Source organism: Canis aureus, chromosome 17 (assembly GCF_053574225.1).
Source record: "Canis aureus isolate CA01 chromosome 17, VMU_Caureus_v.1.0, whole genome shotgun sequence".
In the NCBI taxonomy this organism is placed as follows: domain Eukaryota; kingdom Metazoa; phylum Chordata; class Mammalia; order Carnivora; family Canidae; genus Canis; species Canis aureus.
In genome coordinates this window covers 47,245,887-47,263,715 of record NC_135627.1, presented here as the reverse complement: position 1 = coordinate 47,263,715, position 17,829 = coordinate 47,245,887, and the positions used below count along the sequence as shown (strand labels likewise).

The window sequence follows — 17,829 nt, the reverse complement described above, 5'->3', positions numbered from 1 at the left end:
TTAATTTTATTTTATTTATTTTTTGAAAGATTTATTTATTTTGAGAGAGACAGAGGGAGGAGAGTGTGTGTGCAAGTGGAGAGAGGAGCGGAGGAAGAGGGAAGAGAGAATCCCAAGCAGATTCCCCATTGTGCATGAAGTACGATTCAGGGCTCGATCTCATAAACCTGAGATCATGACCTGAGCTGAAATCAAGAGTTGAGTTCTCAACTGACTGAGCCACCTAGGTATCCCATAAGTTTTATTTTTTCAAGTAGAAAATTAGGTAATAATTATTTATTTATTAGCAATTCTTTTTCTTTGGAGATAAATGGTGCATCTCATTAACCTTGAAGTAGTATTGTTTCAGAAGAATTTATTATACATATATAAGATACATGTAGCAAGAGCTGAATTCAGGAATTTTTAAAAATGTAATATGAAATGTTTTACTCCTATCATCTTCTAAGTCAACATTTGCTATACATGTGTATTTAAGCTATTAGTAGTAGGTCATTTCATACGAAATCACTCAATACCAGGCACATAGTGATGATAATTCTGAGGAATTGTATTTTAATTGGTACACATTTTTAAAATCACAACTCATAAAATAATAAAATAAAGTAAAATAAAATAAAATAAAATAAAATAAAAATCACAGCTAAATTTTGTGTTCATAGTTTTACAACATTCTGAAAATCATTCCCGAAGCCCTTAGCAGCTATTACCATTCACACAAGACACTTGCCTCCAGATCATCAGTATTATTCAGAAGTCTACAGTTTGCTTTGTGATACAAAGTCAAGTTTTTTCTCTAGAAACTTAATTTTATAAATTGGAGAAAAAAATGAAGTTTCTTTGTTTTTGTTTGTATGAATTCACGTATTACTTTCAGATTCATTCAATGATACATAAGCTAGATCATTTTTCATACAACATAGCTTTAACACTGAGTAGGAATTACTCCATATTTATTCATAATTTACATATGAAATGAGATTTAATATTTTCATTAACAAAATATCTATTATTCAACATTTCATAAAGAAATGATGTGTTTCTCATCTCCAGACTGATATGAGTTAGATCTTGGCTCAGGTCTTAAAGTTTTCAGTTTACTTTGGGCCATAACCAAAAATCCAATTACATATGGATATTTAAGAATTAAACCCAGATGATCTGTTTAAGCTAAGAAAGAAGGATTCTTAGAAATCATGGTGCCAATGCTCAGGTTTTCCTGTTTCAATCTCCTGAAGTCATGAATTGATCTTAAGTTGAGAACTGTAATAAAAGAATGAAAAAAAATTGTTTTTACATGCCAATGCACACTCTACAACTTTGAGAGAGCAAAGTTGTGTCAGAATCTTTAATAATTTCTTCAGCAGCAAGTGTTAGTGTTCTCAACAACAGCAACATGAGAAAACAGCACCCAGAGTAACCATTAGCTTATTTGACACTGCTCACTACTATTGACAAAGAAATTAGTAGTAGCATCAGACTGATGATAACTTTAGTGGGCATCAGCTGCTGCATTGTTGCTTCTGCCACTGCTGTCAGTAGGTCACCGGAAGAGTGAATGAAAAATGGTAATATTTAGGGAGTTTCCAATAGTACATAGGGTAGAGTCAGAGGACATTTTATGGATTTCTACTGTGACTTAGACTTAATCATTCTCTAACTCCTGTCCTTTCCCCTTCTAGAGACCACGGCCAGGGAGAGTGGTACATTATTACAACAGTGGTAGAAACAAAGATGTTATTCCCTGTTGCTTCGCTTTGATTCAATCTGTATTTTATTGGCTCAAATCAAATCTAATTGCCTAAATATTATTGTTCTAAAATATAAATAATATATTTTTATAATTTAGTTATTATCCCAATGAAAATAATTATAAATATTGTGAATATTTAGAGACTATAATTATGCACATTTTTAAGAGCAAGTTTCCATAACAGGTCATTTCCTTCAAATATCTCTAAAATATATCTGGTGCATCACAAGCAGTGTGGGAAATCTACAGGCATGGATAACATTTAAAAATAAAACAAAACAAAATACAAAAACACAGGCTTTCTGTATCTCCCGAGAAATGTCCAAATACTTAATAAATATTTGAAAAGCGAATGCAACTTGTAATCCAAAAAAAAGTTCAATAAATTTTAAAATATTGCTTTAAAAAGTACAGATTCAATGGTAAATCCATTTATCACTTAGTACATCATACACATTCAACACTTTTGTTAATCATATCATATTAATGGATAAACTGTAGGTCTTCTAGTCAGAAATAAGTATAATCCACAAATTTGGTTTTCATGTAATTTAATCAAGAGTTTTTCTGTCTTCTCTGTCAGTGTGAATGATAAATCTGACATACCATCACATAGTATCAGAAATATTTGTCCTGTGTGGGGACACATGACAATTTCTATAGTTTCCTTTTTTTGTAGCTCTCCTCTCCAAACACTTATGATTTCCAACATTCTTAAGTACCTCACATTAGAACTACCCTCTCTCAAATGTCAGTAATTATTGACCAACTACTTTGTGATTTTTAAGGAAAATTATCTGAATTCTACGAAGTACACAATCAATTCAATAACCTTACCTGGAATTTCAGGACTCAGGGCATTTAAATTAGTTTTTTCTTCAAGAATGAAAACAGATTGCCCATAAGGAAAAGAAAAGTATAAATGCACTTTTTACAGGAAGTTTAAATAGCTCACCAGCTGTTGATAAAGTTTTGGGGTTAGGAGGAGGAAAAATCTTTTTGATAAATTAAGTGTATATAACTCAAGCATAGCATCATTTTCTTCTAATTACATTTTGTTACATGAAGTCAAAAATTTTTTGAGCTTTTATTATACCCAGAATGATTGGTGGATTATCTCTGCTAATTATGCAATCCTATAGTGATTTAAAAAAAGGACCCCTCCTTGCTTTGATATTTTAATTTTTCATCTAAGTATCTATGTTGCTCATTTAGTTGTATTTAGTCTTTGAACTGCATAGTCAAAAATTAAATTATAGTGCCCTTTAATCTTTCCTTTTGGTACATATTTCCCCCCAGTACATCAAAATATTTTGATAATGAAGTTCCCTAACAATTATGAGAAATGCACTCACCAAAATATAATCATGAGATATACTTATCTAATTGATAATTTGACAGTGATTAACATTCAATTTCAAAGCATATTAACAAGTGATGTCTATCATTATTTCTACTTATATCTAATATGTTATAAATATGTCATTTTTGCCCTTACTGTTACTTACATCACATTCCCACACTGAGAACCTTTGGTTCATCACATATTTCTAGTTGTGTTATTTGCCCAAATTGTAGCTCCTTTCAAAAATCCCCTAGCTAATATCTAGTTCTACTATAGGGGCAACATATATTCCTTGGTAGAGTGCCTTGATTATGTTGAGTCTCAGTAAGTGCATATTTTTGAAAGATATTAATACAATCTCATATAGGATAGTCCAATGATAAAAATCTGTGAATGCTCTCAAGATGATGTAGTAAAAATGATCCTTGTAACAAATGAGTAAATAGGGATCAAACATAGATATTATATTTATGAAGAATTTATAAATTTATAAAGAATGAATAGATGGAGCCTGCATTTTTTTTAAATTGCAAATGAAGGTTTTCAAAAGGAACATTCAGGTTTTTTTTTTTTTTTTTTTTTTTTTTAACATTCAGGTTTGATTAGGTTGCTTCAAGCAAGTATGCTGTGGATTATTATTTATATATCTTGATTATTTGCCAGTGAAAGAAAGGAAGAAAAAGAAAGCTAACTTGCTTACCTTGAAGAATATTTTATAAGCCACCAACAATCTTGGAGGCAACCTTTTTGATTGTATCAATTATTTGAACTGCTTTTAAATGATTGTTAACAGAAAATTTGCATAATTTTTCACTCAAATTTGCATACTACATAAATTTCTAACCATAAAAATCTTTGTTATCTTACATTAGGGATAACTACAAGATAGATAAAAAGCCAACAGCATGATATATTTTTCAAAAATGATCAATTTGATTTTATCAAAATTAAAACCTCTGCTACGCAAAAGACACAGTTGAAAGAATGAAAGACAAGCCAGAAACTTGAGAAAATATCTCCATTATATTTATCTGACCAATAACTTGTACCTAGAAGACATAAATAGCCTTTAAAATTCAGTAATAATAAAACAATTTAAAAAGTGAGCAAAGATTTAAACAGACACATCCCAAAGAGGACATATAAGAGATACCTGGATAGTTAGCGGGCACATGAGATGACATCTTCAGTCATTAGGAAAAGTGCAAATTAGAATTATGATGAGATATCACTCCATACCAATGGAGTAACTAAGAAAAAAAAAAAAGATTGATTATATCAAGTTCTTTCAAAAAAAAAAAAAAAAAAGAAACCTGTAGCTCTCATCCCCATTGCTGGCAAGAATGCAATATAGTAAAGTCATTTTGGAAATTATTTAATTATTTTGGCATTTGCTTATCAATTTAAACATATGCTTGCTTACTAAATGAGCTAGCAATCCCAACCCAAGAGCAACAACAACAAAAAAATGTGTTTATGCAAAAACTGTTCACAAATGTTGATGGTACCTTTATTCATTTTCTTCCCAAACTGAGGATAATCTAAATGTTCTTCAGTGATGAAGAGATGAACAAACTTTGTCCCATACAATGAAATACTACTCAGCACTAAAGATGAATAAAGTGGTGATACACCGAACAATCAGGATACATTATGCTAAGTAACAGAAGCCAGCTTGGGAAGGAAGAATCACAGGCTGTATGATTCCACTTATATAACATTCTGAACAAGATAAAATTATTGGGACAGAAAACAAATTAATGGTTGCCAGCAGATTAGAATGGATTACAAAATGTCAAAATGGATTTTTTTTGTGTGTTGATAGAACTCTCCTACATCATGATCGTGGTGGTAGCAACCAAATTGTCCATGTCAAAACTTTTAGAACACAACATGGAAGTGGATGAGAGTTACTGTATGTAAAGAAAGAAAAGGGGGGATCCCTGGATGCTCAGAGGTTTAGCACCGCCTTCAGTCCAGGGCGTGATCCTGGAGACCCAGGATCGAGTTCCACGTCGGGCTCCCTATATGGAGCCTGCTTCTCCCTCTGCCTGTGCCTGTGTGTGTGTCTCTCTCTCTGTCCCTCATGAATAAATAAATAAAATCTTTTTTAAAAAATGAAAGAAAAGAAAAAGAATAATCATACTATGTAGCTTGGCAGTGACTATATTTAGGCATAAGGCCTGCAGTAAGCGAAGGTGGGCTCCAATTTGTGAAAACATTGGAAACTAAAGAGTAGGTTTTTGTTTCTAAATTAGAACACATTATCAAATTGAAATAATGTTAGGATTGTAATTAGTTTCTCTGTTTAGCTCACTATGTGTCTGAATTTTAGTGACCTTAGTCTTCAATTTATATATAATATCTAACCATCATTCTTTCTATAGAGAAATGCATGCTAAAATTTATCTTGGGATTCTTGAACTAACATTGACTGTTAATAGCAGCTCCCTACTGTGTGAAAGGGTCATAGACTCAGTTAGAAAAATAATTACAAACGTCAAAAGTGCATTAACATTATTCATCTGTATCTACATAAGAAAAGTTAATTTTCTGAGTCAGTCAAATTTCAAATATTCACAATCATGGAACAAAAGGGACTAAAGCAGGTGAGGGTAACTGATGAAGCCAGGACATAGAGGTGAAAGAGGGGGAAGGTAAATATGGTGGAATCTTGAAATTGAGACTCCCAAGAAGAATCCATACATGTAACATGTGTGTGGATGTGTGTGTGTGTGTGTGAGAGAGAGAGAAAGAGAGAAAGAAAGAGAGAGAGAGAAAGAGAGAGAGCCAGACACAGAAAATTGAACGCAACCATGCAAAGTTTCCTGAAAAGCACCAGTGAGCAAAATCCCCACACAGCTGGTGACCAATTTAATAGAAGTTTTAAGAAGAAAAGGGAGCTTTTTAGGTGTAGTCTGTACTCATGAGGAAATACTATTTCATAGTACATTTTTCTGGAACTACAAGAGAGATCATAAAATTTAAGAATTTTTGCAAAGACTGGAAACAAATATTTTTCTTTATTTTGGAAACAGATTTTCTGATCTTCCCTCGTGAAATTAAAATAGGAAAAGTGAGCCTCAAGGAGAAATAACGTCTGTGATGTCTGCCAGATAATACGGCACCTGGTTTCCAATTCTATAGATGTACCAAGCTATATTTCTTCACAGGGAAACTTTCTCAGATGGCTGGGAGTTTGCTGCATAGGAAGCGGGGCTTATTTCCTCCTGGAAACACTACTGCTTGAGGACAAAATGTGTGTGCATAAGAAAAATGTGGCATCAAATATCAAATCAGTCTAACCAAAGATATTGCTTAGCCCTCTGTGAGATTATAGACGTCTAGATGTGATTCATAAGTGGGAGCACTACCTCACTAATTTGAGCAGTGCTGTGTTCTGTGACTAGAATATGGGTGACCTGAACACACTCATATGGTTCAAGTCCTATAAAATATACTAACACATTCTTTTTACTTAGGGTTGAGGGATATGACACATTGTATACTATCTTGAGGACAATAATTCCAACGTGAAGTTAATTTATTTTGATATTTTATTTTCTTCCTTTTTGGTTTTCCTACCTATCATACTTATTCAAATTAGATTTAACTTAGAAAACTGGAAACCTAGCTCTTTTTATAGACTTAGCTTAATTCATTTGACCTATTTTACTGCCTGCTTTCAGGTTTAGTTTCTTAGGTAGACATGTGAAAGACAGTGAGGATTGTTCAACCTTAAATTTACCGCCTGATTTTCTGAAATAATCACAGCTACTGTTTTAGTGTCATGGTGAAAATGGGGCAGGGTTTCCCATTTCTAGACAATTATTTACAGAATTATGGAATAGTAAAAGCCTTCAGAGGTCATCTGCTTTCCTAGTTTGCTAGAAAGTTTTTCCTTCCTCAAACATTTTGGAACAAAAGAGCAATGAAAGCAAGCCTTGCATCAATTCTGGATTCATAAAAGTCAATTGTCCTTCCTTCATCATGATGCATGGGGAGTATAGTACAACATCGAGGTGCTTAAAAAAGTATTAATATACTTAGCCAAAAAAAAAAAACTTTATGAGAATTTAATGGTTTCGCATCTACAAGTAATATCATGTGAAAAATAATTGGGCAGTCAGTTATTTGAATAAATTTTCAGGAAAAGTGATATTGCTAGGTCAAGAAAGTTGAGTTAAAATAAATAAAATAAGACTTACATTATTTCCCTAATATTTAACAAACATATAGTCTAGAACTTACTTTCTTTTAGCCTCTTTTTTCTTTTATTAAATAGCCCTTGAGACTAAGTCATGATGAGGAATAGAAATTAAATAGAAATCTAGAGCTGAAAGGGATATTGGAAGAGGCTTTTCATTTCTCTTTGACTAACAGAGAGAGAGAAAGACTCAGAACTGAAATTGTTAGACACTTCAACCAAATTCTCTCAGATAGCTAATGGGCCATACCATGACTCAGACATCACAAAGTAGCATGATTTGGATCAAAAAATGAACTGAAGTCAGAGCAAGTAAGTAAGACGGTTCAGAGTTTATGGCAAATACACTCCTAAACTTGTTAACAAGTAAAATAGTAAAAGGAAATAATTCATAAATGAATATTGCTTGCTATTGACCATGTTTGGTCAATCAGATTAATTTCTGACTGATTCACACTCTTTATGGTTGGTCAGAATACATGTGGCTGCTTGTCAAATCAGCATGTCACAGATAGATGAAAAGTGAAGATGGTCAGGTGAGTATCTGGACTAGTTTCAGTTGGGATCCGTGAGTATATCTTCATGGATTTGAATGCAGAATAGCCAAATGCTGACACAAAAAAAAATTGCACTCATTTACTAAATGCCAAGAAATGTGTTCATTATTAGTTGTTTTTTGTCATAATTTTTTTAAAGATTTATTTATTTGTCTTTTCATGAGAAACACAGAGAGGAGAGAGAGGCAGAGACAGAGGCAGAGGGAGAAGCAGGCTCCATGCAGGGAGCACTACGTGGAACTCGATCCCAGGTCTCCAGGATCAGGCCCTGGGCTGAAGGCGGAGGGGCCAAACCGCTGAGCCACTCGGTCTGCTCTGTTTGTCATAATTTAATAAATGTATTATCAACATATTTCTTGTCATGTTTATATGGATATCTTAGATTCTGATTAGATTATCTATTCTTTAGAGATCAGATTTAGAGATCTTCTTGCCGTTCCTTTTGCATATGGCGTATTCATTCAAGGATTCAGAAATTTTTGAGTCAAAAGAGTTTAGATGTACTTTCTATATGTACTTTATCTTAAAATATGGAGTTTAGCATTAAGGATGATAGAAACAATTTTTTTTGGCCTGTTTAGTATTTCGCAGATATTTAACTTGTGTTTCATAAATTAACTGGCTATCTAAATCACATGAAAAAAGAACTAAGATAGGAGCAAATGCCTTATATACTCTATCTCTTACTTTATTTTAATTCATCCATTATTTCAGTTGTTTTCCTCTTTGTCATCTATTCAGAAGAATTGATAAGACCTAAAAACATTGCTTCTCTGAAAAGTTTTTTTTTTTTCTCCTTGTAGAAATGGCCATGGCTCATAGGATGCAATAAATCACAGTCAAGCTATATTGAAAACATTTTGGAGCTGGTAGAAACTTATGGATAATCTAAAATATGAATATAGAATATGAATAATAATACATAGTGGTGTTTCAGCTATCACTTTAGTTGGAAAGAAAAACTAGAAAAGTCACCAGCTCCTCACAGACTTGGAAAAACAAATCTATCAAGATAAGGAAATAGAAAATGATTAATGTTTCATAAGTAGATCATTCAAGTGAACCTTCTTAGATTCACAAACATCAAAGTTTTAAAGAACAAAATGGAATATTTAATAAATATTTGTTGAGAACTTACAATGCATGAGCTACTTTGCTATATGCTGTAAAACACGGAGAACAAAATAAGACAAAATCCCATTTTAAATGTCATATTATAATCTAGGAGGCAGTGGAAGACCTATATAAATAAATAATTGTTTCTGGAAAGGCAATATATGATAAGTGCCAGATGAAAGATTGAGTAAAGCACTATAGAGTTCAGACTCTACATTTTTGTTTAACTCTTTGGAGAAGCATTTAATAAAATTAAAATATTTGTTTCTGCTGTGTGGTACCCATTGCTGTATGAGAACCTATTGTCTAGTGTGGAGAGTGTAGCAGGATGAGGTCAGGCATCAGAGAGGTGGTAGCCAAAAGTATAAGGAAGAAAGTAAGGCAGTTGAGAGAGCTGAATATTAGGAAAATATAAGGGTAGTGATGAATGTAGTCAGAAAAACAAAAATAGGGGCCTGAAGAACCCAAGAAATGAGGAAGTATTGAGCTAGTAGCAAGGAGAAGGTGAGAGGTACATGTAGCATGGTCACAAAAGATGATTAGAGGCAGCTAGTTGAACAATCTCAAAGAAGTCTTTAAACTCTTAAACTTTTGATCTCAACTCTTTAAACTTTTGATCTCAACAAGGACAAAAACCAAATTCAGAAAACCATTTTGAACTTCTACTAGGTACCAGACAAGAGAGCCCCGAAGATCAAAATCTAATGATGCATAGTGTCCATCTTTAAGGAGGTCAAAATGAATAATATTAAGATGAAATTTGCTGTTCTAAAGCTCAAACTACAAAATGAATAACTTTATTTAATAAAAGGATAGAAATAAGTTGAATTTCTACTGTATATAAGGTTTATGTATTGAGAAGTCATAAAGCGCAAGCTTTCAGGTCATGATAGGCCTCAATTCAAACTCTAGCTCACTCAGTAATTCCCAGGTGGATGTCTAATCTCTGTTGGTTTGTAATTTCTTCCTCTGGAGAGTATGAATAATAATGGTTCCCATATAATAAATGAACTCTGTGAGTTATTTATTCTTTCTTCTTTGGTTGTTTATTCATCATTATCCTAGTGACCAAGACAGTACATATCCAGTGGGCATTCAATGAATATTTGTTAGGTAGAGTTTTGGGAAAGATTAAATGATTATGATGTATATAAAGTGTTTAGGCAGAGGAAACAGTACATAGAAATGCTAATGAATGTTAACTATTATTTTAAAAATAAAAACACAGCTTACAAGTGATGAAATATTGCTGGCTTTCAGCTGCAATATCTGTGGTTTGTGAAGAGAGAAGTGTTTTAAGGAAGTACAGAATTGGACACTCTTCAATGAGAAAAAAATTAAAATCATTTTATTTTTAAACATTGAATTGCTAATAGGAAAAATCAATAACTTTCCCATTGATTGGGAGTGATTTTTCTTAGCAACTTAGCAAAGTTAGTGATATATAAGTTCTCTGGGAATAAAATTAATTTTAAAAGAACATTTAGTGAACTCTTAATAAAGAAAACACCTGCCTTTTCCATTATGCCTTTCCTCTGAGAATTAATATACATGGAGTCACATTTACTATTCTATGGGACAATACATTTTTGGATACTGGAAATTTATTTATCAGTCTCCTTTCATTTCCAGGGAAATTGTATAAAAAAATTCAAAGATTGGGGGTGCCTGGGTGGCTCAGTTGGTTAAATATCTGCCTTTGACTCAGGTAATGATCCTAGTGTGCTGGAGTCAAGCCCTGCATCAGGCTCCTCATGCAGTGGGGCTCTACTTCTCCTTCTGTCCTTCCCCCTGCTCGTGATCACTTTCTCTCTCTCTCTCAAATAAATAAAATCTTAAAAAAAAAAAAAAAAAGAATTCAAGGATTGGAGAACTCATATTGAAGCTCATAAACTTTACACATTGCCCTGCCAAGTTGAGAGGTAAAACACTAAACATGAAAGACTAATTATTCACAAGGGCAGAGTAAGTCTTTTACCGAACGAGCAACAGTAAGTGCACTTCTCATATAGCAGAGGGACAAGGATGAGTTAAAAATAATATCAGACATTAGCAATGGATTTACTATTTTTAAATACTATATATTGAAAGCGTTTATTATATTTTATAAGTGAATAGATTGAGATGGAGAGATTTTAAATGACTGGACAAACAGAGTTTACGGAGGGTAGTAGTCATATTAAAACAAGTCTTCACAACTGTACTGCTTTGAGCCCTTTAAGGTAATCATTGCAGGGCACCTGGATGGCTCATTGGTTGAGTGTCTGCCTTTGATTCAGGTTGTGATGCCAGGGTACTGGGATCGAGTCCCACATCAGGCTCTCTTCAGGAAGTCTGTAATGTAATCAATGTAATCACTGCAGGGATCCCTGGGTGGTGCAGCTGTTTAGCGCCTGCCTTTGGCCCAGGGCCCGATCCTGGAGACCCAGGATCTAATCCCACGTCGGGCTCCCGGTGCATGGAGCCTGCTTCTCCCTCTGCCTGTGTCTCTGCCTCTCTCTCTCTCTCTCTGTGTGTGACTATCATAAATAAATAAAAAATTAAAAAGAAAACTTTAAAAAAATGTAATCACTGCAAGGAATGTAATGTAATGTAATCAATGCATTTACCATAGAGTAGACAGTGTTGCTTCCATCCTGAAAGCTTTCCACTATGTCGGGCCAACTCCCCAAAACAAGATATTCTTATTTATTCTGAGACACCAAATTGTTTTCAAAGATAATAATTTATATCAAAAATACATTTGTTGAGGGAAAGCATTTCTTCATTGTGCATTCTATGGAAAAAATAGAGAGCATATTATTATCTTTTCTCATATAATTAATTATTAATGCCTATTCTCAGTTTATCACCATCAGTCCAATTACTAGTTATTGATATAAATACCTGAGGCTTATCAAATGCTATTCTTTAATAACTAGCTACAAAAAGAAAACAAATAGAATGAGAAAAAGAAATTTCTCAAACTGTTTTGTTGGTACCTGGTTCATTTATTTTGACAAGTGCAGTTTAATTTTAACAACTGCCTTAATCAGACTTAATGCTGACTCACTCCAGGGAACACTGAAGGGAATGCACCAGCTTGAGGGCAGAAAAGGTTTTTGCTACTTGTGATAGAAGACAGAATGTTTATTGCTTCTCTGTCTTTGCTCATAGACTCCTTGAGACGAACAGTCAAAACATTTACTGAGCACCTTCTATGTCTGTAGAGCTATGAGAATTGACACTAGAAATATTTTTGTGATATTCCTTTTCCATGACCCAAACAAAATGTTAGATAATGAAAATTTATTTTTCCCCTTTCTTTCCAAATTTGAACAATTCCCTAGTCCATTTCTGAAATTTACCTTACTATTCCGAGTTTGACAAAGGCTCTGAGTCCTTACTGATTTGAAGATATTTACTCACTGTCTTCCATGGATGACAAACTAGAGTGTAATGCAATACTAAGGGGACCACCACTCAAGATACAGAAAAACAAGATGGCCTGCATTCTTTCAAACTACAGACTGTCAACTAATATTGAAAATGAAATTTATAGGAAACACTATTATAAAATGACTCTAAATGTCAAAAACTTTATTCCTGAATGTTAACTTATGTTCCTGGAAATAAATGGACAGAGAAGCAGGCTAAGGCTAATGTATGAACAAATAATAAATAATGAATGAAGTTTAAAAAGAATTTTGTTTTTCTTCTCAAGTTGAGTATACAACATGCCCAGAAAATTTACTGATATGCCTTGAAATACCACAAAGCCATAGAACAATCCTTAAACTTAAGGGAATGAGTAAACTCTCAGTAAGGCCCCAGGGAAGGTGAGAGCATAGATCTAGCAATGTAGTCACACGATCACATGTTTATGGAACATCTGTGCTTTAATCAGTGAAGTCTTGTTCTACTTCAATCTCATTCCACCATACGCTCACCTCTCTATTAGTACCCTTGGGAGTGGCCATGGACATTACTGAAGCCTGTATAGGGGGAAGTTAAGTTGGAAATATCCCTAGTTTAGCTTTAAGAAGCTATTTGTGTGGTTCACAGCTGTTTTCTTATACCTAAGTTACAGCAGCTACCCCAACGTATGACAGTTTTCCAGGAAAACTTCTACTTCCCGCTGTATCAATTTATGTGACATGCCTATCAACTCAGGACTACTGTTACAAGCCAGAAATCATAGAATCAAGTAGGCATATTTTATGTCCCCAGTATCACATATAGAGCTACGTTGGGAGTGAAGTAAAAAACAAGGTTTGACATGTATGGTACAAGAAACTAGTCTGTGGAAAATTCTTCCAATAATCAGACCAACAAAATTAGAAGCAGACAGTTTTAATACCTAGTGAAAACAGAAATTCTCTCTTGTCATAAATATGCTCAATAATGTGGCATATACAATTATAAATGTACCACACAATAAAATTACTTTAACTTTTTTTCTATATGAAATTATGCTGTAGGAATTATTCTGACACCAAGAAACAAACTGTAACAGAAAGTTTCAAAGCATAACAAGATCATTAATTCAAATATTTTGAAATAGAAATAATGACTAAGCTCTTGAATTATTTGAAAATAAGTTAATAGGGGCACCTGGGTGGCTCAGTTGGTTAAGTGGCTGCCTTCAGCTCAGGTCATGATCCCAGGGTTCTGGGATCAAGCCCCACATTGGGTTCCCTGCTCAATGGGCAGCCTGCTTCTCCCTCTTCACCATCTGTGCTCTCTTTCTCTCAAATAAATAAATACAATCTTTTTAATAAAAGCAAAAAAGAAAATAAGTTAATAAAGATTGTAGCACATAAAGCATATCTTCATATATTCTTTTTTTTAAGATTTTATTTATTTATTAATGAGAGACACACACACACAGAGGGGCAGAGACATAGGCAGAGGGAGAAGCAGGCTCCATGCAGGGAACCTGATGAGGGACTTGATCCCGTGACTCAGGATCACGCCCTGGGGCCAAAGTCAGATGCTCAACCACTGAGCCACCCAGGCATCCCTATATTCTTATAGTCAATGAATATATCATAAAACTCATAATATGCCACTAACTACAATTAACAACAGAAAATTAGAGTTGTATCAATTAAAAATCTATTTATTGTTTATCATTGTATAAGACAATGTTAAAAGTCTTGAAACAGTATGCAGAAACTGATATGTTTCTATCAAATATTGATACATACTATTAAATATCATTGGCCCTGAAGATAACAATAATTTTTTAAAAAACTAGAGATTTAGAAAAAATAAAGTTGACATCTAGCTCTTATGTTTAGGATTAAAATTTGAGCTAGGCTTTCATGAATGAGTAGAATTTGTGTATGTAAGAAAATAAAGTAAAATAAAATGTAACCAAGAAGTGAAATAAGTCAGATTCAGAAAGACAAATACCATATGGTTTCATTTGTATGTGGAATCTAAAAACCAAAACAAGTAGATAAACAAAAAGCAAAATCAGAACTACGAATACAGAGGAAAAAACTCGCTGCTGTCATAGGAAGATAGCCAAATAGGTGAAGGGGAGTGGGAGGTACAGGCTTTCAATTATGGAATGAATAAATCCTGGGAATAAGAGACACAGCATAGGGAACATAATCAACAATAATGTGATAGCATTGTATGGTGACAGATGGTACCCACACTTGTGGTGAGCACAGCTTAATGTACTGAGATGTTGAATAACTATATTGTACACCTGAAACTAATGTAACATGGTGTGTTTACTTAAATAAAAAAAAATAAGTGCTGGCAAAGAAAATGTGGGCAAAGGTAAAATGTTAATACAGGTCAAAGTTGATTCTGAAGAATTTGGCTAGAGGAGATGATTTGTTGAAAAGTATATTATATTAAGTAGTTAGATCTTAAGTAGTTTATATAATATTCTTTAGATGGTGTGGAGCCATTGAATATCATTGACAAACATAATCACATAACTGCTGTTAATTTTATGTTATTCTTATACTAATGACAGTACATATGACTGAATGACAATCTGGGATGAAATGAAAGAAAAGATTAATGTATTGGATGATGGAATACAAAGGATTAATTTCAAGGTCACTTTCCTCCTTTATATTCTATGATTGAAATTTATGTATGTGAATAATATGAAACTGTATAAGATATTTTAATTTTTATTATTATCATTATTTAAAGGCAAACTATTGCTTCAATAATTTATTTATAAAAACTGTAATTTCTCTTTTGTAATTTAAACATCATACACCCTAAAAATATTATTAGAAATGTGTTAAGAATTAAACTCATTTTTTCAATATATATAGGCAGTAAAACAGCAAAACCATCATTTGTATGTTCTCTGATACGTTTTTAGATTTGAAAAGAAACTCTAAACTATCTTTCTTATAATTATAAATTATTGAATAAATCAGCATTGGAACATATCAGGTGTGTTCCAGTCATTATTGATTCTTCATGATGCTCCCTCTTCAAGGAATGGTAAAAGGAAGGAAAAGATAGGAGTTTTAGAAACATGATACTACACTGATCCATTTAAAGATGCAATTTCCAATTAATTGTTAAAATAAAATGAGCAAAAATGAACCAATAATTGAGTAATTGAATTTCTATCCCTATCATGGTTCATGTGTCCGATAAAACAGAGCACCATTTTATGGGCTGTATTTATTCTTACCTCTTATAAATTTTGAACAATTTCCATCAGTATTACTCTTTCTAATTTCTATAACTTTTGTTGCTAAAACTATTTATTAATTCTTATTAAAATTAAATACTAAATATTATTTTGCTTTCTTAGTATGTACTTAAGATTGTATGACTAATGTATATTCAAAATATTCATTTATAGATATCCACTAGGTCTGATGAAGCAGATTGGTTTTCTCATAACCTCCCATTATGCATAGCTCTATGTGTTCATTTTATTTGTTATTTCCTTTCATATTTGCTGAAAGCCAGGGATCACCATCTCTACCTACACAAAGCCAAAACATTTTATCTACCTCTTATTTTTTGTCAAAGCTACTTTTATTCTCTCATGTTAATTAATTTATTCTCTCATGTCATTAATCCATACAGGATTAATACTGTACTCTCCTAACAAGTACCATTATCCTACAGTTATTTATATATAACATTAACTTAGCAAGTATGTTTAAAAGTTAGAATAATTTTTGTAAGGTCACCATTTTTACCCTTTCTATCGTTTTATTAAATAGTATCTGAGTGACAAAAATCAAACAAAATGTCAAAATCACACACAATATATGTGTGTTTATTTAGACTATATGTGAGAAAGAGAAAGTGACAGCCACAAATAAATTCAACAAAAAACTACCTACTCAGTAAAAATAAAAGGCTTGTTCACTCCTAATGACCATGTAATTTTAGACAACACTCTAAAGAGAAATGACCATAATCTAAATGTAATTCTAAAGAACTCCTCAAATATTCAATTGTGTTCATCTGTACAACTTAATTCGTGACAGTAAACACACAATGGAATTTCATTTATTTATTTATTTAGTTAAGATTTTATTTATTTATGTGATAGAGAGAGAGGAGGGGAGGATCTGAGAGACAAGCCGACTCCACTCTGAGTGTAAAGTCTGATGTGGAGCTTGATCTCACAACCTTGAGATCATGACCTGAACTGAAATCAAGAGCCAGATGTTTACCTGACTGAGCCATCCAGGCCCTGTTCACACAATGGAATTTCTATAATTTGTCTCATTTCTAAGTAGCAAAATATTTTTATTTTATTGATCAACATGTTGAGGCAATTTGTACCAAATTATTCCCTATTTTCTCTTTCTTCTTAGGACATATTAATACAATATTTGATGTGTTTTAAATTTCTGGTTCTCTTACATGTAAAGTTTAATATCAATTAAGATTTCTAATTCATACACAATAAATAGTATTGATTTCTGTACTGTCACACTCACACCTATAAGTCTTTCATCTCTGTTAAAGCTTCTGCATTCCTCTAACCTTCAATGATAAGAACTCAAGAAATCAAGTAAAAAACAATGCAATGACATGAGAATTATTTCTGTGACACATCTTTACAAATTTTGTCTGCTGTGTCCTCATCCAGATTTTATTACTAAGGGAAATGCATGTCATTAAATGAAATTCCTGACTTCAAGGAACGTGCAATCTTGACATGAAGACAGGAGAGCTATTGCTTCTGAAGGCCATAGTGTGAATGTCTAGACAAGAACACATTAAACCTGGTTGAGTAGGATTTCTAATCTTCTTTGGACACATTTCAAGTGTTAGTGTTCATATATTTAACATAAAACTCACAAGGATCATCAATAAACTTTTGTTTCCTATGACAGAACTTGCATGTTGATTTCCCTAAAAGGAAGACAAAGGCATTCAGATAATGCAAAATATTGAAAGTGAGACATATTAAATTCATGCCAAAATTCTATTCTAGTAAATTGTTATACCTGATTCAATATATTGGGATTGTTTGAAGTAAACTCATAGTAAGTTAAATAATTCAGAAAAAATCAAATAAATTAGGTCATACATAGGGAAAATATGATCTTACAAACAGTTCATATTTACAGCACTGTGCATTGCCTGATTGCCAATCTGCTGGTGAGATTTATGTACCCTCTTTGCACTTATCTGTTGTTTGTGAATGTATAGATTTTAAAAGTAAACTTTCTTCCTTCTTTTTATCAAATAAAGAGAGCCCTGAGGGTTCAGTTCACATCAATAAATATCACTTTCCTAATGGTGAATCAAGAATCTTAGTTCTGAGTCTATGAAATATATGAAAAGTAAAAAATACACTTTATAATCCATTTCATAATTGGTTCCATTGTGCTCTTTTTAAAGTTTTTAA

At 32.8% G+C, this 17,829-nt stretch overlaps 1 long non-coding RNA gene across 1 annotated transcript in view; it reads right to left on the bottom strand.

Moving 5' to 3' along the window:
• Positions 1-529: 529 nt before the first annotated feature.
• Positions 530-17,829, bottom strand: part of LOC144287955 (uncharacterized) — a 245,867-nt gene continuing 228,567 nt past the window's right edge. Inside the window, exons 15-16 of the long non-coding RNA XR_013355833.1 lie at positions 4,252-4,348; positions 530-1,263 (exon numbers count right to left, since the gene is read on the bottom strand). This is a non-coding gene — a long non-coding RNA (uncharacterized LOC144287955). The remainder of the gene's footprint in view (positions 1,264-4,251; positions 4,349-17,829) is intronic.